The 21,363-nt window shown below is 42.1% G+C and overlaps 1 protein-coding gene across 2 annotated transcripts in view; it reads right to left on the reverse strand.

Moving 5' to 3' along the window:
• Positions 1–21,363, reverse strand: part of Agbl4 (AGBL carboxypeptidase 4) — a 1,499,625-nt gene that overhangs the window by 79,889 nt on the left and 1,398,373 nt on the right. The window lies entirely within an intron of this gene.

Consider the following 21,363-nt stretch of genomic DNA (forward strand, 5'->3'; position numbering starts at 1 on the left):
AGGCATTGTGGCACATTTAAAAAAATCTCAGCACTTGGGAGACCAAGGCAGAAGAATTAGGACCCTTGTAAGCCAGATGCACAAGGTGGCGCATGCATCTGGAGTTCGTTTGCAGTGGCTGCAGGCCCTGGAGTGCCCATTCTCTCTCTCAAATAAATAAATAAAAATAAAAGCAAAAATAAATAACACAAAATCTGAACAGAACCATTAAAAATAACAGCATTGGTAGAGGAAAGAAGAACAAGGCCAAAATGAAAACAAAATTTCCTCCTGGGCTTAGGAGATGGCTCAGCAGGTAAAGGCCCTTGTCTGTAAAGTCTGACAGCCAAGGTTTGATTGCCTAGTACTTAAAATAATAGATGAATTAATTAATTGAGTGCTTGACTAGCATGTGAAAGGCCCTAGGTTCAATCAGCCCCAGCCTCAGAACAAGTTAGAGGCAAGTTTGGGCTACATGAGACCCTGTCTCACAGAAAGAAAGAAAAACAGAGAAATGGGACTACTAAAATGGGACCCATCTGATGAAGATGAGGGAGTTAAGTGGAATACCCTGGACTGGGTGCTCAGCATGATGTAATTACTACCAGAGATGCCAGTAGAACACAAAATTTTCTGGCTCTACTGAGTATTTTTGTTCCTTACTCAAAGTCCTAACCCAACTCTTACGATGAGATCTCAGTTTACCAACTCAAATTAGAACATTCCCTCTGGGGACAGGCAGCAACTTGTACGTGCTTGCTCAATCTTTAGCACCTACACATACCTACAATGCTAGTGCCCTATTCTGCTTCCCTCTGGAGTGAGTATGACCTCAGAGCAGCCACTTTGTCTTTTGTGTCTGTGGTCCTCTGAGTACATCATCATAGTAGATGTGCTGGCAGTTGGAAGGAAAGTGGGTTGGAAGCAGAGGAGGGAAAGAAGCAAAGGAGAGAGAGGGGAGAAAGGGAGAGGAAGGGAGCTGGGAAGATGCTAAATGTTGGAAAGCAACCATTTACACCATGATGGATTCATTCAAGGTAAAAGCTTGACAGTATGAAATTCATCTTTTTATGACTGTGACAACACTGATACATTTATTTCCCTTCTGAAATTAACTTTCTAATATTAAGAAAGGTCAAAATGAACTGCAGCAAAATGAGACATTTTGTCATTTTTAACAAATTATACCAAAGCAGACTGTCAGATTAAAGGGGTCACCATTTTGAGGTCTAAACGCTGGTGCTGACTGCATAATCAGGGCTAATGCTTGTCATTCTGCCCTTTTCCTGCTCATAAACTTCCAATAGTTGCCTTTGGCCAAAATAATGAAACTCAAATGTCTCAGCCTGCTGTCCTGGGGCCCTTTAGAATCTAACCACTTTTCTTTTTTAAATCTATTCCTTCTCTGAAGGGTCCCCCAAAGGGACCTGCCAAACCCATTTCTTCCTATTTCACCCTTCTTAGGTGACTTGGCTTATGCTGTCCCTTGTCATTAACTGTCAGCCAGTCTCCCACCACATTCTCAAGGGAATTTCTATGGTTTGGCTAATTGTGGCCCTGACTCTTCCACTTCTCTTTTAGTCTTGGTTTAGCTCTGACCATATAGCTTTGGGCCCCGAGTACCCTCTGTAACCTTCACATCTTGTTCTGTTGGTCTCTTTGTTTTCTCTGGGGCATCTTGAAAAGGATTGGTGGTCCTGGAAAGCACCTTGAATTGGAGTAATTTTCTTATAGGGATTAAAGGGGGGAAGGTTATAGTAATGACCTACCTTGCTGTCCTGCTTCTCTCTTCCACTGATTCACCAATCTGAACCCTGATCCCTAGATTTTAATGTCCCCTCCCTCATAAGGGTACCAGGGGGTCAAATGATCACTTGAATGCGAATGTGCTCTGAAAATTGTGCAACTCTGCAACAAATCAGTAAAAATAGCATGACAAGACCCTGTTGCTGGTAAGTCATCTCTAACCCTAGAATGCATGTGCCCCAAGTCCAAGAGATCACGATGCACTCATCTGGTGCTCTAGGGCCGTCTTCCTGTGTGAGCTGGGGTGAGCCATCTTCTGGCCCTGGGTTGAGTTGTCCTCTCCTAGTTTAGGTTAGTTTACAGTATCTCTTTCATTCATCCAGCTCTGAGGGTTTTTGGCTCCACATAGAGCAAAATGAGCTCTGAGATCTCAGAAAGGGCAGAATTTAGTTAATAATTCAAAGTAAAAATAACCAAAACAGGACAAATTTAAGAGGTCAATTTTATTTTTTTTAGCACTAGAGATTGAACCCAGGCCCTTGTACACAGGCAAGACTCTACCACTCAGCTAATCCTCAGTCCCAAACTTCTTGACTGCATTGACATTGCCAGTCTCATTAATGACTCTGACCCCTAATTTAACTGGTATTTTCAGTCTGTAGAGCTCACTTAGGACTTTCCACACCAAAATGTGGAAGGACAGGCAGGGTACCCAAAGTCATAGTTTCTAGATTTATAATGTAAATTTAACCTAAAGATGATAGGGATAATTCTGGAAATTTACTCTTAGAAGATGTTATCATATTCAAGAAAAAGTTAAATTTATAGATTCCTCCTTTCTAGATTATCTATTTGCAAATCTTTTAAAGATAAAACAAGAAACACTTGAGAAGTGCTGTGCCCCTGGGGAACATGCACACCTTGAGCCGCACGGGGGTAATGGGCCTTGGAATGCTGTCCATCTGGCATCTACCTCCAGTTCTGCAAGGAGCACCTGTGTGACCTTGCAGCTTGTCACTTGTACCTTCGTTCTACTGGTATTTTATTTATTTTTGTTTTGTGACAGGGTTTCATGTGGTCAAGGCTGGCCTTAAATGCCTTGATCCTCCTGCTTCTACCTCTCAAGTGCTGGGGTTACAGGATGTGCCACCATGGCCAGCAGTATCTTCTAGAATCTTACTAATGTCCTAGACATGGTATTCTATGCAAGGGGATGCAAAGGTGACAGGGCTGTGTCCCTCAGTGAGCTCACAGTGGAGTGCAGCACGTAAGCACATGAATGGAAATGTGCTGGGGAATGACACATGTGCATGCCAGGGGAGATAATAGCTGAGGCACAGGCTGTTCATGTGGAGCCATAGTTTCCACCTTAAGAAACAGGAGAGGGGGCTAGAGAGATTGCTTAGTGGTTAAGCGCTTGCCTGTGAAGCATAAGGATCCCGGTTCGAGGCTGGATTCCCCAGGACCCACATTAGCCAGATGATCTCACGTCTGGAGCTCATTTGCAGTGGGTAGAAACCCTGGTGCACCCATTTTCTCACTCTCTCTCTTTCTATCTGCCTCTTTCTCTCTCTGTCACAAAAAAAAAAAAATTAAAAAAAAAAGAAATGGGAGAAATTAAGCCCATTCCCCATGGGTAGCTCACAGACTAGAAGAGACGATGCCTCGTACTTTACAGATGCTTAATAAATACCAGCATTGTCTCATTTCCCCTGCAGGGCTGCTTCCACTTACTTACCCCCACAGGAAGACCTAGCTATGAAAGAAGATGTCTGCTAAGAAAACATGCCTTATCAAGACATGCTCAGCGGAACAGTAGTGGCATAAATGTTATGTGAATAACCAAACCCTTTCTGATTATATTTGAGGTCTGCTCCACAAGAAAGAACTCATACCTGTCCTGGCAAACCTGGTAAACCTGGCAAAAAGACTATGGACAGGGACATAGGCCCTAGTGTGGAATCTACCACTGTGGTTATGCTAAATAAACACCATGTTAAATTTCCTTCTAAATATCTACAGTTGTCCCCATAGATTATACCACTTGAAGCCTCAATCACAGACATTTCTTACTGTAATGGGCAGAGGTTAATGCAGAGATACATGGCTGGAAAAATGTCAAGAACAGGGCTGGAGAGATGGCTTAGCAGTTAAGGCGCTTGCCTGCAAAGCCTAAGGACTCATGTTCAACTCTTCAGGTTCCATGTAAGCTAGGTGCACAAGGTGATAAAAGCATGCAAGGTCACACATTCGCACTAGGTTGCATATACATCTGGAGTTCAACTATAGTGGCTGGAGATCCTGGTGTACCCATTCTCTCTCTCTCTTTGAAATTTTATTTATTTATTTATTTATTTATTTATTTATTTATTTATTTATTTATTTATTTATGAGAGAGAGAGAGAGATCGAGAATTTGCACACCAGGGCTTCCGGCCATGGCAAACGAACTCCAGACACTTGCATCTGGCTTATGTGGGTTCTGGGGAATCGAACCGAGGTCCTTTGGCTTTGCAGACAAGCGCCTTAACCGCTAAGCCATCTCTCCAGCCCCAATTCTCTCTCTCTCTTGCATTAAAAAAAAGGCCAGTCTGTTGGGCTTGCCTCAAAAAAGAAAGAAAGAAAGGAAGGAAGGAAGGAAGGGAGGGAGGGAGGGAGGGAAGGAGGGAGGGAGGGAGGGAGGGAGGGAGAGAAGAAGGAAGGAAGGAAGGAAGAAAGAAGAAAGAAAGAAAGAAAGAAAGAAAGAAAGAAAGAAAGAAAGAATGAGAGAAAGAAAGAAGTCAAGAACAGATGGCCACTCTGCTCAGCTTCAAGCAGGACATCTAAGCCACCAAGGCTCAGGGAGCAGAGGGTAGAAAGAATGTAAGAGCAGGCGTACGGAGAGGAGTACTGGAAAATGCTTTCTGGAGACGTCTGCATAGAGCAAGGCGAGCTCTGAGACCTCAAAAAGGGCAGAATGTAGTTATTAATTCAAAGTAAAAATAATCAAGGCAGGACAAATTTAAGAGGTCATTTTTCTTTTTTTAGCACTAGAGATTGAACCCATAACTCACAGCAACAGTGGTTCCTTGTACAAGATTGAGCCGGCCAGTATTTCCCCATAGATGGGGTAAGGTCCAGGAAACTCCCATGCCTCCCAGAGTAGCTAATGTCAGCTCATGGTTGCTGGGAAGGGTGTTCAGGTTCATCCGTGGATAGTCTCTGGTAAGTTACTCTTGCCACACTACTTAACCTTCCACCCATGAACATGAAAACAACCTTAGCCTAACTCAGTGAGTCAAAAAACAAACATGAGAGTAAGATGAGGACTATTGGAGGAGTAAAAGGATGTTTTTTGGCAGGAGGTATAAGAGAAGATAAGTGTATGAAAATGTCAAAATGGAAAATAGAAATTAAAATTTCAAAAATGCCTTATGCTGGGTTTGGTGGCACACATATGAAATCCTCCCAGCACTTGGAAGGCTGAGATCAGCCTGGGACATAGCAAGACCTTGTCTCAAAAAAAAAAAAAAACAAAAAAAAAAAAACAAAAAAACAAAACATAAAACAGGGCTGGAGTTATGGCTCAGCCGTTAACGGTGCTTGCTTGTGAAGCCTGATGATCCAGTTCAATTTCCTAGTAACCATGCAAAGCCAGAAAAAAAGAACTGGAGTTCTTTTGCACTGGCAAGAGGCCCTGGTACACCTATTTACCCCCTCTCCTTCCTTGCAAAATAAATAAATAAATAAATAAATAAATAAATAAATAAATAAGTAAATAAGTAAATAAATACACATAAAAAGCCTTAATAGTTGGAAACTCTTTCAAGGTCACAGTCTAGAGCCAAACATAACCCCAAGAATCTCTCCTCTTGCACTGGGAGCCTGCCTAAGGCAACTGTGCTGGCTGCTGAGTCTGCACAGGTGGTGCCAGGAGTTCACAGCAGGCTTTAGCCTTGAGGTGCCCTCTGGGTACAGCCAGTGAGAGCAGCTGGCTCTGTGGTGGCGTCGTCAGTTGCTGGTCAGCTTATAAATTCTGCCTTCCTTGCCCTTGCTCTCAAGGCTTCCCCTAAGCTCATACCCAAGCTCCTTTCCGAGCTAGATCCAGCCCCAAGTCACACCTGGTGCTGGAATCACGTCTGGGTCAGGAGGACCATGGTCACTGTGTGCATGTTCATATTAAGATCATCATTGTTGTTTTCTGGGACTTTAGGGATGTTAATGAGTTGCCCCAACACACCTATGCACACAGATCCAAAACACAAGAATGAGGAAGGGCACTTGCCCTCTGAAGGTTATCCTGTAAATCTACCCAGAATTAAATGGAACAGACAAACACAGGAAACCTGAAAAGAGAAAGATTCCAGAAACTTTAATTGGACTGCAGCCCAATTAAAGGTATTACCATAAGGGAAGAAAGGCTTTGACAAGCATGGTATTAGGAATGTTCACAGGAGCTGGGCTGAGGCTGGCACTTCAACCCAGTCTGTCCTTTAAGACCCATTGGTACTGCTTGTTTAATAGTCAGGGGTGATAGATATTTTTAAATGATAATTTAAGATGGTGATAGTATCTTATTGTTCTGAAGACTTCTGAAATTGACACTAAATATCAGCTACTGTATATTACTAGGTATAAACTTGTAAGAATGACTACTAACATTTATTGAATGCTTACAATGCACCCATTTTCCACAGCACCACTCTATATAAATGCCGAGTGCTTCTGTGGTCATTTCTTTTTTGAGACAGGATCTCACTCTGTAGTCTAGGCTGATTTTGAACTCAAGAGCCTCCTGCCTCAGCCTCCTTAGCTCTGGGATCACAGGCCTGTGCCACAAGAGCTAGTTACCAAGTGCTTTTATGCTGTGTCTTTTTTTACTCCTCCCAGCATCTCCCTGAGGACATGAAACTACCCAATGATGCAGACAAGACCACTGAGGCTGAGAGAGGTGAGGAAGCAGGTAGAGTCAAAATCAAAATCTGAGTCTAAGCTTTTAATACCTAGGATGTTAATGAGTCGGCTCCAGTTCTCCTGGCCATTAGCACAATTCTTCAAGATCAGAGTTAGCAGACCAAGAAAGGACCAAAATAGGGAAAGGGGGAAAAATGTGTGCATACCCTAAGGAAAGAATGGAAAATTTCCTGAGCAATTCTAAGCCTTCCTAGAAGGATGTGGCAGGAGAATAGCTTTTGAAGGCATTAAGACTAACATATGAAAGAAACAAATGACAGAGGAAATCTAGAAACACTTTCCTACCAGGGAAACATGTAACTAACTACATATAGCATGTACAAAAACATCTCTTGATATAAATGCTAGAGGAGGAAGTGGATGGTATGTGAATAACCTATAAAGACTCATCATGCTGGTAGCCAGGGGGCTGTGGTGGCTTGATGGACTAGTCTGGTCAGAGTTGAAAGACCTGAATGCAGTAAGAATTAAGGCCTATGAGGTTTGGCTTATAAGAGGAAGAAAGAGCTTTGCCTGGACCAGGCTAGAAGCAGTTTGTGTTAGAGGCTTGCTGTTATGCCCATGTCCTGAAAGAATGTGTGCAGGGTTGCATTGTGTACAAATGGACTGATGTGAGCAGAGGGATATGGTACAGAAAGAAATGAAATCTTTGGGCTGAAACTTCTGTCCTTTCAGCTGCAATTTTTTGACAGATTACAATCATTGTGACTTGGCCAGCTGGGACTACATGGAAGAATGCAGACTCTTTTGAAGTAAGGGGGACTGAATACTGAAGGAGTGTCCTGCTCTTCAAATTATCCCCTTCCCCAGGTTAACAAGGTAGTAGCCCATCAGGTACTATGGAGGAAAGTGAGGGTCACTGAATTTGCAACGTGGTCTTGTTTGTTGGAAATGGCCATGGACAATGAGTGTGAAACAGGCTTGTTGGATTACCTGCATGGAGGCCTGACGAAGCCATGAGGGTTGCAGTGGAGATCCAATGGAGATAACAGGACTATGAGATGGCTGCCAAGGAGAGCTTCCAGCACCAGATGGAGGGTACCTGGAGCTATATGCAACTGAGCTACAGGGATGGAATTGGAAGTCCAGAAATTTGTCACTGGTTAAAGTTATTGGACCTGGAGTCTTGTCACTGGTTAGAGTTGTCAGACTTGGAGTTACTGTTTATATGTTTTTATTTATTAGCAAGCAGAGAAAGATAAGAGGGAAGAGAGGCAGACAGAGAGAATGGGCATGCCAGGACTTCCAGCAAATGCAAATGGATTCCAGATGCATGCACCACTTTCAGCATCTGGCTTTATGTGGGTACTGGGGAATCAAACTCAGGTTGTTAGGCTTTATAGGTAAATGCTTTGACCACTAAGCCATATCTCTAGTCCTGTACTGTTTGTTTTAAACATGATTTATTATATTGGCTCAGTGTTTGTTTGCTATGCTCAATGCCATCTTTTGCAGTGTGAAGGTTTATTCTGTGTCATTATTATTATTATTATTATTGGTATTATGATTCAGTTAGGAAACCTTGGACTATGGAGATGTTTGAACAGCATTGGGATTGATAAAAAACTATGAGGACTTTTAAAGTTGCACTGAATGTATTGGATTTTACATCATGTATAGTCATCAGTTTATGAGGGTCAGAGGCTGATTCAGGTATTCCCCATAAACTTATGTGTTCTGAATGCTAGGTCCCCAGCTCATGGCAGTTTGGGAATTGGAGCCTTCTGGAGGCAGTGTATTGTTGGGGCGGGTTTATGTGTTTTATAGCCAGCTTCCCTTTGCCAGTGTTTGGCACACTTTCCTGCTGTTGTTGTCCATCTGATGTTGGCCAGGAGGTGATGTCCATCCTATGTTCATGCCATCATTTTCTCCTGCCATTGTGAAGCTTCCACTAGAGTCTGTAAACCAAAATAAACCCTTTCCTCCCACACGCTGCTCTTGGCTGTTTGTTTTGTTCCAGTAACATGAAGTTGACTGCAACAGCGGGCAATGCTTCTGGATATTCCTTCCTACCCTGTGGCTCTTACAGTCTTTCCACCCCCTTTTCTACAAAAGTTCCCTTAGCTGTGCTGGGTGTGCTTTAAGTCTACTTTAGTTTTGAGTTCTCAGCAGATTCTGGATTTCTGCTTTGGTGCATTTTGAGTATCCTCAGTGTCTGTCTGCATCACCCTGGTTGTCAGGCTCTCCATGGAAGCAGCATTCTTGCTCATCTCACCAATTCCTTTGTGTTTTTTATCTAGGCCTTTGCTGCTGTGCTAGGAATGGTTTACCTGCTGACATAGAGTTAGCAATCTTTTTTTTTTTTTTTTTTTTTTTTTTTTTTTTTTTGGTTTTTCGAGGTAGGGTCTCACTCTGGCCCAGACTGACCTGGAATTCACTATGGAGTCTCAGGATGGCCTTGAACTCATGGCGATCCTCCTACCTCTGCCTCCCGAGTGCTGGGATTAAAGGCGTGCGCCACCACGCCCGGCTAGAGTTAGCAATCTTTGTCCTGTTGATAGATTTTGGTTGTCTTTGGTTCTTTCTGCTTTCGGCTCAGAGTGTACCACAAGTAGATTTTAATTCCAGTTCTTCCATCTAATGTGGATTAAGCTGGTTCTTCTAGGGAGAATGAAGCAACTGAGTTTGGCTTTGTTTGATAAAAATAATCCTCCCCTCAAATCTAGGTTGCCAATTTAAAGTTTTTCCAGTTGTAAAGATAGCATATACTTATGTAAAATTATTAAGAACTATAAAAATGTAGGAGGGGACCACCCTAGCACCTAGAAGAAATACTACTGCTAGCATCTAGTTTATATGTATTCTTTTAGTGTATATTTTAAACCTAGTTGTTATATATGTTATAATATAATACATGTACAACTTTGCCTTTTGCTTTTTTCACTTAAAATTATAGCATAAGCATTTCTACAATATTATAATCTTGTTGTAAACAGCCATTCAATGAATGCAGTGTGATTCACTTAATCAGTTGCCCACTGTTAGACATTTATAGTTTCCTAAGCTTGTTTTCACTATTTATAAATAATGATTCTGTGGACTTTCTCTCTTTTTGCAGAACTCCTTATTCGCACTTCAGATTGTGTCTTTATCTAGATTTCTAGTATTACAATTGTTGGTTCAAAGCTGCCAAGCAAACACTGTAGTTCAAACCACACAAATTCAGAGCAACGTTTTTTTTTATTTCTCTTGAATTCTGTCCTCTTGCTCCATTTAGGCTGTTTCTGACTGATGAGTCTCTGTCTGCCACCCAGCTGTGCCTCCTGCCCCTCCTTCCCTGCCTCCCCACCCAAACTTACTATTTCTCCACTATACTCACCTGCATATCTACATTCTCTCTTAGCTATTGTACTCCCCTGAACTTTATCTAAGTAGCCCCTGTTCATATCTTAAAACTTATTGCAGAAGTTTGTGCATAAACCCTGATTCACACCAGACTTTTTTCAGTCTTGACACCTCAGGCACCTTTACCTGCCTCTAAGTCCCACTTAGCCCAGCTGTTTTGCATCATAACACTTTCACCAGTTGCTGCCATCCACAGTTGACATTGTATGTAACTCTGGTTCACACATTTGCAAATTTCAATGCCAAAGAAACCTTTTATTGACATACATGCATGGCACAGTGCCTTAAGCAAGTTGCATGAATTAGCTTAACTTAATTCTCACAACTACCCTTCATAAATGAAGAGACTGAAATTTGGAACAGCTATGGAACCTGGCAAAAGTAGCTAAGGTACTGGGTGCTGAGTTCAAGTTTAATCCAAGGCCTAAGCCTAAACCCTTAAGCACAAAATTGTACTGTTCTGTTACAGTGGAAAAGAATCCTATCACAAGAGAGGTTTCCTCAGACCCCCACAGTGTTTCTAAAGACCACTGTTCTGGTTTAGATCATGCACTTATGGAGGGGGTGGGACTGTTTTTGATCTGTCCTTGTGCTCTGGTACACACTGCCTGTGCTTAGAAAATGTTTGCTGATGGGTGAATGAAGGACATTTTCCTTCTCAGGATGACATGGGAATTACCCTTTACCATCCTTGCATGAAATCAGACACCAGTAACCTAGAATGACTCAAGGAATGAGAGAGCATCAAGGCTCACTGACTGAAACTTTAGGCTATGCTCAGGCTGATAAGCCTCCTCCCAGCCAGACACCTGGGACCAGTGTGGGGCTTGGGTGATAAGCATGGGTACTTCAGGAAGGTAGGGACACTTTCCTAACAAAAGGTTAAACAATTCACTTCTTGCTGGAAGCAGTGATTAGTCTGGTCCTTTCATCAGGATTCAGCTCTCTCCACCATCGTAAATAATGGACTAATTAGGCATCTGGCTCACTTGATTTCCCATGGCTAAGCCCAATTTCTGAAATGCAATATGCTATTTGATGTACCAGCATGAATTCAACCTGGGCTCCACAGCCTCTCAGCAGCAACAACCAAAAATAACTCTCAGAAAACTTCCACATGTGCGAAATACAAAACATCATAAAATGTAACCTCTGTAATAGGCATGCCCAATCAAGACCCTGATGGGATCCAGGCTATGTGTGGACCTCAGCCTGCTCAAAAAGTGAGAAGGATCAGGAGAAATAAGAATGGGTTGGGGCAAGTTAGTCATGAGAGTTTGCTTACAGATATATTGGGGTATCAGGCTGTATCCAGAGACTTCACCTCATTGTGGTGTTGGTTGACAGTGACCATGATGTAGGGAGAATGGGAATTCAAGCTTTGTCTAACCGGAGTAGCCACAATAGACCCTGGTAGCAGAGAAGGAGTGAACAGAAGAACTTTAGAATGAGTGGATGGTCTGGAATTTCCAGATTTGTGAGTTTGTGAACAAATTACATATGTGGGAGGTCTTTGTGACAAGGGTATCAGCAAGAACAAGAAAAAGAAGGAAAGACGAGACAATGGAGACAGCACAGTGATAGGGAAGTATAGTCTTCAAAGTTAGGCTACAGTGGTTTTCTCTGGGATGTTTTCTTCTGGGACATTTCAGTGCTGTCTTGCTGGAAAATAATGGGTAGGATAAGGGAAATTTTTGGTTAAAGTTCTTTTCCAAAACTTTCACTGAAGGTCTACTGAGGGCTAGACACTGCTAGGTGGTGGAGACAGATGAAAAAGAGAAGAGATACTCCACTCTAAAGGAAGCAGACGGCTGCTAACCAAACACAGCATGAGTGTACTTTACACAGGTAGTGTGCCCAGTCCTTTCAGGAGCACTTTATCAATCAGTTTCTCAAGAGCCACTTGGCCATTCCCAGGGCAGCAAGGACATGAAGGCAGATCCTCTGCTAGAGGAGTTTGCAATGAATGTATTTTGGGACATGGAGCTCCAAGCCCAATATATGCTCATTACCAGTGTTTGTGGAATATGCCATTATGTGAAACAAAAGATAGTTACAGAAGAGCAAGGAAATGAGGGCTCACTGTGGGACCAAGTGTACAGGGAAAACTGGGAGAAGATCAGCTTGGAGGTGAGCTGTGAGGAATGAGGCGGGTTCCACAAGTGTCTCTTGGCATAAAGCTCACATTCCTTTCAATTCGTCAGAACCCTGTTCAGATGTTAGTCCTAGTTTTAGTGAAGTGGTTTCTTCTTTACTAAATGACTTTCGCCTCTTTCTCCCAACATTTACTGAGGGCCTGTACTGCATGCTGAATGTTGGAGACATAGAAATAATTAAGGACAAATACAGACCTTCTAAGACATCAAGATCTATGGTAGAGTATGGGAGCTGGGGATATGATGTGAAAACAGGGAGGAAAGTGCTTAGTGAAATGCATAAAATAATAATAGGCCTATTTCTTGTATGCCTACTATTAAGGTTGTTTATATGCATCTAGCCTTTACAGAAATCCAAGGACATGGGCAATATCTATCTATTGAGAACTGAGATGTAAAAAGTGTAATGGCCTTGGCTCAAAGACTTCAAAAAACTATTGATCCCCATGAAAGTGAAACTATATGTATCTAGTCAGTTCGTAAGGAGTACTCAGGGTCTTCAGGATAGAAGATATTGAAGAAGACCACCAAGTCACAGGGATATTTCTTTTTTTAGTAAGTTTTTTCTTTGTTTATTTTTATTTATTTACTTGAGAGAAACAGACACAGAGAGAAAGATGCAGATAGATAGAATGGGCATCCCAGGGCCTCCAGCCACTGAAAATGAACTCCAGACACATGCGCCACCATATGCATCTGGCTTATGTGGGACCTGGAGAATCAAACCTGGGTCCTTAGGCTTCATAGGCAAGCACATAATCACTAAGCCATCCCTCCAGCCCAAGTCACAGGAATATTTCTGAAGCATGAGAGCCATCTCCCTACCCTGCTCTCTGCCAAAAAGCCAATATTATAATCTACTCTATTAAAAAACAAACCATGTCTTATCACAAGTGGGGAAAATTAACCCTTTGAAAGATGATAATTTCTCTTCAAATTCCTTAAGCTTCCATAAACCATCTCAAAATGTTGTAGTAAAAACTAAAAATTTCATGAAACCATAATGCTGTTTTCAGAGTTCCTGTATAATTACTACCTTTATTTTGTCTTTATTTCCTTATTGACTCTTTCCCTTCAGTGGCTACTTACTGATTTTTCTGGGCCATGTTGGTAGAAGTGAAGAAATATCTGAGTATAGTTAAACATGCTATCTATGGTGCTGGTGGTAGGGATGTGCTGACCTGTCCATCATGAAACCTCCAGCAACCAGCTGCCCTTTGGACATTTTATCAGGACACTCTTCTACACCCTACTCCAGGGCAGTGATTCCTCTTCTTCAGAAGAGCCTTACCTCCACACACCTTGTATGGTGTTCTATACCTGGTGAGGCTGGCAGGCCAGGGTTATCCCCATTAGCAGATGTGCACTCTGAGGCAACATCTATGGAATAGCTTTTCTGTGCTACACACAGGCACCTACACAGGTATTTGATCAGACTGTCTATTCATGGTGGCAGCCAGGACTTTTTGTGCCTTCTGTCAGTGAGTAGATTGTGCACTCAAATCAATGGACAACTCCAAAATGGAATGGACTGTGGACCCCCAAATGTCTGTTGGAGATTGTCCTCTAACATCTATGATAAATAGCTCTGGAAGGGGGGCTGGGAGATATAGAGAGGGGAGGAGAGCTCCAAGTGAATGAATGGTTTAGCTACATAAAATCTGCCCCCATAGTTTCTTCCCTCAGAAAAACCTCTGTACTAATATCCTCATAGACATGGACTGAGGGGAAAAAAAAAAAAAAAAAAAAAAAAGATTTGGAGCTCCAGTCTGGTTTCCACAGCTCTTACAACCCAGTGAGTGTTTCACATGCTTCAGAAGTGGGCTTGTCAATGGAGGTGGCATTACCTCTTCCTAAGGTAAAAAACATTGCAGCCACGGGGGACAAAGTGTAATCTTGTACCCAAATGCCATGGCTGCACTCTCCTATTTTCCTAGTTGACCTCTGTGTATGCAGGTGGTAACAAGGCTTCCCCAACTTTCATTGCCATCCTCCACAAGGTAGGTTTTCCCCTTAAACAGCAACACTCCCCTTAAAGCCCAGGCACTGAGATACCTGCAGCTATGGACATGCAGGTGCCCTGGATTCCAGGGAAGTGGTATTATCCAAGGACCTTCCAATCTGATGACCTGGTGTCATCTCTGCTCACCTTAAACACAGATCACATGGACAGTGTCTTTCCATTTTAACTGAGTGGTGATCCAGTGGCTGTCAGTGTGGGTGTGTTTGCATCCTTTGTGTGATCTTGCCTATCTGCATACTCATCCATGTTTCTATTCTTTATTTGCCGTGTTTATATATTAATGCATATGTACTTTCAATTTTATGCATGTTAATATATCTATTTTCTACATGTTTCTATATCACATGTGTACGTATGTATGCAGTATGCATGTGTGTTATTTTGTGAGCAAATGTGAATGAGTGCTGGCTCTGGGTGTTTTCTTTGGCCATGTCACCAACTGCTGTTTGTCAAGTAAATGTGTTATATTTATTTATTTATTTATTTGACAGAAAGAGAGCAGCTTATCTGGAGGACTACAGGAGGCAAGGGAGGGGGAGAAAGCACTCAGCCCTGTGTCGCTCTATTTTAAAAGCTGCTCTGTGTTGTTATGGCAGCTAATTTTCCTTAAATGATTTAAGGAAACGGATCTGTCTAAAAGAGCCGCAGCCAAGTTGTTATAGCAACACCGGTAGTGGCTGTGGGGTGCCTTTCTCCTCCAGGAAAAGGAGAAATCACCTTGGCATGTACAAACCTTGAAAAAAATAAAACTCAGCCCTTGGGTTCTAAACAAATCTGGGGACAAGAGAAAGGGCTGAAGGAAACCCAATCCCTCTCCCCATCCACATTGTGGGGTTCTCTGCGCCCACTCTGGCCTCTGTGTAGAACAAATGTCACCGTCCTTCCACCTGTACTATTTCAATCATGTCAAGCTGGGCTGCATTCTTCTGGCATGGTCTGGACTCCTTGGATCCTCTTGGCATACTTCAGCCTCGGTAATTTTCTGAAGCATACACTCTTTATTCATCTGTTCATTCATCACTGAACATAATATTCTGTATAGTGCCATGTTCTGTGCTAGGTCCTGAGGGCACCAATAATGGATAGTGTATACATGTCCTTGAATAGCATGCCACAGATACTGGTCTTCATGTGATAAGTGATGGGAAATCACTGAAAGGTTTTTAAGCATGGGAAGGATACCTAGTTGGATTTAAATTTTAGAATATAATACACTGAGGATCTGAATGGCTAGAAATGCTGTTTACTGATCTCTCTCTTGTTTCACCAGTTTTGTGGGTTCTCCATGGACTGTTCTATTTCTCAAGTTTGAGAAAGGGCATGTGTTACAATATTTCTGGCAAGTAATGTTTTATTCCATTGTGTTTAATTTTTTTTACAGTCATTATATTTATTTCAACTAAAAATCAATTAAAAGAATGCCTGACACTTTAATTTTAATTCTTTGACCCAATGTGCAATCCTACATACAAGGTTCCTTTACCTGCCTCTCAAATATCTTTATGATAAATCCTACATACCACCTCAGCAGCCAAGGTCTTCCCCTCCATTCCATTGTTTAACTCTTCCTGGAATGCCTGCTTATCTTTCTGGGAAGTGCTCTCCTTTCTAGTTTATAGCCACCTCATGAAGATTACCCATTCTTAAAGGCCTTGTCCAAATGTAGATTCCTTACTTTTCCTTGAATTCCATTTTACCATACTTTCCTCTTCCTTCCTTCCCTTTTCTTCTTTACTTCCTTTCATCCTCCATCCCTTCCTTCTTTCATTTCTGTTCTGTTCTTTCTTTCTCTTTATCTTGTCTTTTGTTTAATGGTACATCTTTTTGGTGTCTGGGACTAAAATTTCATAAGGATCTGGCCTTCTCAGAGTACAAGACTCTGTGGGCCTGAGTCCCTGCCTGATTAATTTTTGTACCCTAGAGTTTACCCAAGGTCTTGTTCATACTAATACTAAGTAAAAAATTACCACTTTTAATTTAGATTTACTCAATAAAAATGCTTTTCAAAGTACATCTCACAGCTCAGTACTAGCAGAGTTGCAGATTGGTAGTGCTAGGAAGCTCAGCCACAAATCATTTCCTTAGGATCACAACTGGTCTTTAGGATCATAACTGGGTGTAGGTTTAAGAGGAGGATTCTTGAGCCGGGCGTGGTGGCGCACGCCTTTAATCCCAGCACTCGGGAGGCAGAGGTAGGAGGATTGACATGAGTTCGAGGCCAGCCTGAGACTACATAGTGAATTCCAGGTCAGCCTGGGCTAGAGTGAGACCCTACCTTGAAAAACAAAACAAAACAAAACAAAAAATCAAAAAAAAAAAAAAAAAAAAAGAGAGGAGGATTCTGTATGAGGCCTGTGTATAGGTTACTCTAGCTGTGTAGCACACTCTGGTGTATGTGTAACAATAAAGTAAAACTCCTGTGAGTGAGGGCTGAGCTGTTACCTGAAAAGTGATGACATTTCTACTGCTAGTTACATGGGAAGTGGGCAGAGATATCAGACTTAAAACTAGAGTAGAGAGAACAGACCTGAACACAGAGTAAAGTCATAACAGACTCCCCTGGTCTTCATAAACTCAGGATAACGGAATGCCTAGATGTACTTCCTGAATGAGTAACTGCATTTTGGAGACAGGCTAGGGACTGGAAAGACAGGGATCTCTGACCTAGAGGGACCCTTGGTGGTCAGAGGCAGCCAATTTCAGTTGTAAGTAAAATGCAGTAGGAACAGAGACCAGGGTTGGAGAGAGTCAGTGAAGATGACCTGAAGGCTCTACATCCTGGGAAAGATAGCTGGTGATGTTACCTTAGGTTCTATCTTTGGGTGTTTGCAGTAATCTCAGCAGGTTGCAGATGAAGGCAGGAGATGTTTGTCTCACCAACTCAGTGCCTTGGTTATACTAGGGCACAGTAACGGTCACAATGGAATCTAGAGACAATCTGGAGGATGGGCTTGATAGTGGAGAGGTCTGCACATCAGTGGCCTCTCTCCTTTAGGGAAGTCTTCTAAAAACCAAGTAACAGAGGCCCCAGGTTTGCTTCATCATTTACTCAATCTTTTTGCAGAGCACCTGCTCAGTGAGATTCCTTCTAGGTACCAGGGATACTGAGAAAAGTGGGCGGCTCTGCCCTCAAGAGACAATCATGACTGATGAACAAGAATCACCTGTCTAGCTATCATAGAGGTGGGACATGAAAAATTTCATGTCTCAGCTTTAGGAGTCCATTGGGGTAAACACTTCTTTTTCAAGACTATCATTTAATATCAAATGTCTCCACATGCGGTTAAGAGTTCAGTGAGCCCAGGGCTAGGAAAGGGGCCTTTGAAGTAAATGCCACCATAACACAAGGACAAGCAGGTTAATGTTGCTGATGATAAGGACACAGAGGGCTCCTTCCAGGGTCTTACAGTTCAGGTTGTAAATTTCACTCCTGCTTAGCTTCAAGTGGATCATAGCTAATGTCCTATGTCATATGTCAGCTGTCCTGAGCACTAATATGGTCCCTATCTCAGGAAAAGCACAATATCCACTGTGTGGCTCATACAAACTTCTTCCTTTCCCACAAGCCACAGTCACCAAGTCCCCCCTGTCTCAATCCCTAGTATCCCTGGACTATTTCTCTTCATCAACCTCACTGTAGCAGGTTGTATGGCCTCCCTGCCTCTAGCCCAGGGCCCTTCAAAACTATCTTCCTGATAGGCACTAGAGGGGTCATTTTGGAATGCAAATTTGATTCTGTCACTTCTGTGCTTTCAGCCTTCAATGGGTCCCTGCTCCCATGAAAATAAAATCTAAGTTGTTCCATACAGCATATCTATTTACCCATTTTTCTTATATGTCCCTAGTCCTAGTCAAACAGAGTGACTTTAGGTCTTCTCATTATGCCTCCTCCTCTATGAAGATGTGCAAACTGTTCTGCTCTATCTGGAAAGTTCTCTCAGCATAAGTGCTCAGGTGCTCAATTTTGTCTGTTGGGTTGGGCTCCCACACTCTGACTCTCCATCCATAAATACACCTAGAACAACTATGTGAAGCCTATCATCTGCTCACAAGACATGGCCTGAAGGAGTTGAGTGAGGAGCTGTAGTCAGTTTCTGATGATCTTGCTGCTCCTTCTCTGTGTATTGATTTTGTGGGGACAAGGTCATCAGGACAGAAATGAGGAGATTGTGAACTTTGAGGAACAAAGCACTAGTTAGGCATGGTGATGTGATGCAGATCTGTTATCCTCAGGATGCTAAGGCAAGAGAGTCTCATGGTTGAGGTCAACCTGGACTACATAGCAAGACCCTATGAAAAGGAAGAAAGCAAAAAAGGAAGGAAAGATGAAGGAAGAGGAAGGGAGGGAGGAAGGAAGGAAAAAAGGAAGGAAAGAAGAAGGGATGGAAGGAAATAAGGAAGGAAGGAAGGGGGAAGGAAAGAGAAATAAACCTAGGTTTCCTAACAGTTCACACAGTTTAGTGTTGAGTGATTACGCTTATCTATGTGACACCGACTATCAGGAGGAGAAACACATTTAAGGGTATTAGAGTAGGTGCCTTCTTGCACTACAGTGTTTGCAACTGAGCACAAAGATGCCTTTACTCAAAGGTGAATTTGAATCAGATCAAAATGTTTATAGAGGATCTACTACATACCAGGAATATGCTAGGTTCTTTCACATAGCTTTTGACTTGAGAGAATATACAATTTATCATCCAAATCTAATCTAGGACAACAGGTATAAATAAGAACTACCTCAGCAAGGATGACTTAGGGCAATTCTGCTTGTCCCATGTGCTTATTTTCCTCCTCTAATAACCTCTGACATGTTTGGCAATCTGTATTTATCAGAGTTTATTTGCTTAATGTCTATTGCCCTACTATAATGTAAGAGTTAGGGATTTTCTAACTATTTGAATTATAGTGCCTAATATATAGAAATCTAGTATGTAAATATTTATGGAAATAGGGAGGGGGATAATGGAGTCAGCTGTGTGTGGTGGTAAACACCTTTAGTCCCAGTACTCGGGATGGAGAGGTAGGATAGTTGTGTGTTGGAGGCCGGCCTGATACTGCATAGTGAATTCCAGGTCAGCCTGGGCTACAGTGAAATCCTACTTCAAATAACCAAAACAATACTAAAAATAAAATAAAAAGAATGGATTCAGATTGGGCAAAGACAGAGCCACAAATGAGATCACAGCCCAGATGCATACTTTGGTTTCCACCTTCTCAACCCTTACCCCCTGTCACACAGGAACCAGCTAAGCCACCTCCACATTCTAGACTCAGGGAAAAGGAGTGAATGAATGTGTGCTCTGTTAAGTAGTCCAAAATTCAAAACAATGGGCAAGGAAAGAGGAAGCAAAGAAAAAAACTGTAGGAGTAGGGATCTCACTCTAGTCAGCTGTACACCTGCATTAGTGTCCTATGGCCTTACTTAAGGCAGAAAGGCATGAACTTTAAGGAAGAAAGTACATATACTGCCATCTCAATATCCAAGGCATACTTGTTGAGAGCCAACCAGCCATAAACAATTTCCAGTATCACTATAATTCCATCTAATCTGCTCTATATTTTAAGATAGATGAGTATGCATTTGCAGTGAAAATTAATAAGTTCTAGTTGACAATGGCAAGCTGAAGTCTGTTTTCCTCTGGCAACCATAACCCCCATTCCCTGGGTCCTTCTTCTTTCTACCTTATTTCCTATAAGTTCTTTCTTTGGGATTCATATGAAGCACCAATGTGTTCAATGACTTCTACTCTATTGCTCCCCAGGGTCCAGAATCTACTCTTCCATTATGCCTTATTGTCCTGTATGTTTTTGATTCAATAAATTATATTGCATTTGTCATAACTTGCCAAACTTAATCCAACTCAGCTCAATAAAAATATATTGAATATCTTTTGTCAGTCAGATCAGAAAAATACATATAGGAAATGCTCTTGAGAAGGAGGTAGCAGTAGGTGGCAACAGGACCTTACTGGGGAGACTAGAGTCAGCACAGAAGCCTGGAGGGAGAATTCCATAGACTAGATACTTCCTGGGACATGGTTTCTTCCTTCTGGAATTAAAGTCTATCAGGAAGGTATGGGGACTTCAAGAGGTTGGATGAGCACAGTAAGGATGAGCTAAAGAAGGAAGTCAGTATGCTAAAACCATAACTATATAAGTCCCAACATAGAAGGTGGGCCAGGAAAGAAAAATTTACATTTACAATCAAGAGGAAAGGTGGATTCAAAGCCAAGATAACTTTGTTGCATCTAATGACTTAATTCAATACATACATTTCTTGCTCTTTAATTCATGTATGTTTGTTGATATTTTCAAGAAGAGTGGGTTACACTGATGCATCTCTGAGGTACCCCAACACTGGAAACTTTGCTGCCCTGTCACCATCTGTCACTTGAGAAGAGTCAAGGGATCATAAAAATTATAATGATCATAGCTAGAAGGGACTCAGATGCCATCTTGCTAGAACATCTAACAAACAATGAAGTGTCCTGTCTGCACTATTTTTGACAGTGCCATTTAGCTTTAAGTTGAACATGTTTAGGAAGGCAAAGCTCCCAGCTTACATTCCAGCTCTATCCTGGGGCAGCTCTAATTGCAATAATTGTGATTTCTCTATAGCTCTTACCTCTTCCCACACCTCCGCCCTCAACCAATAAGTTTGTTCTGCCCTGTCTCTGACATGTCTTTCAAGACAATGATTGTGGTCTGCCTCATTTCTCTAAACTAAAAATCCTCACTGTCTTCTATTTGTTGTTGGAATGAAGTTGGTAGATACCCATTGTTCTGTCTGCCTGACTCTCCTTTCTCTTGGAACAGTAGTCCCTCTTCTCTGGGAACCAAGCCCCATCTCCAACATGGGTTCCCATGAGGTTGAGCTATCTTTACATATGTTTGCCTCTTAGGCCACCTTTCCTTTGCCAGAGGTATATACTTCCTCCAAACTAGGCTAGTCCCAATGCCTTTGGAACTGCAAAATGAGAGACCAAGTCACTACAGTAGTGGGAATTACTGGATGTGGCATGTGATGGCCATGGTCCCTCTATGTGGAGAAGGCCATTCTATAGTCTGCAAATATATGACATATCACTGGTATTCTATTACATTCTCTGTTTTGCTTACAGAAGGTCATGTTGCCTTTATTTAGCTTATAACCAAGGTACCT

Source organism: Jaculus jaculus, chromosome 5, assembly GCF_020740685.1.
Source record: "Jaculus jaculus isolate mJacJac1 chromosome 5, mJacJac1.mat.Y.cur, whole genome shotgun sequence".
Taxonomy (NCBI): domain Eukaryota; kingdom Metazoa; phylum Chordata; class Mammalia; order Rodentia; family Dipodidae; genus Jaculus; species Jaculus jaculus.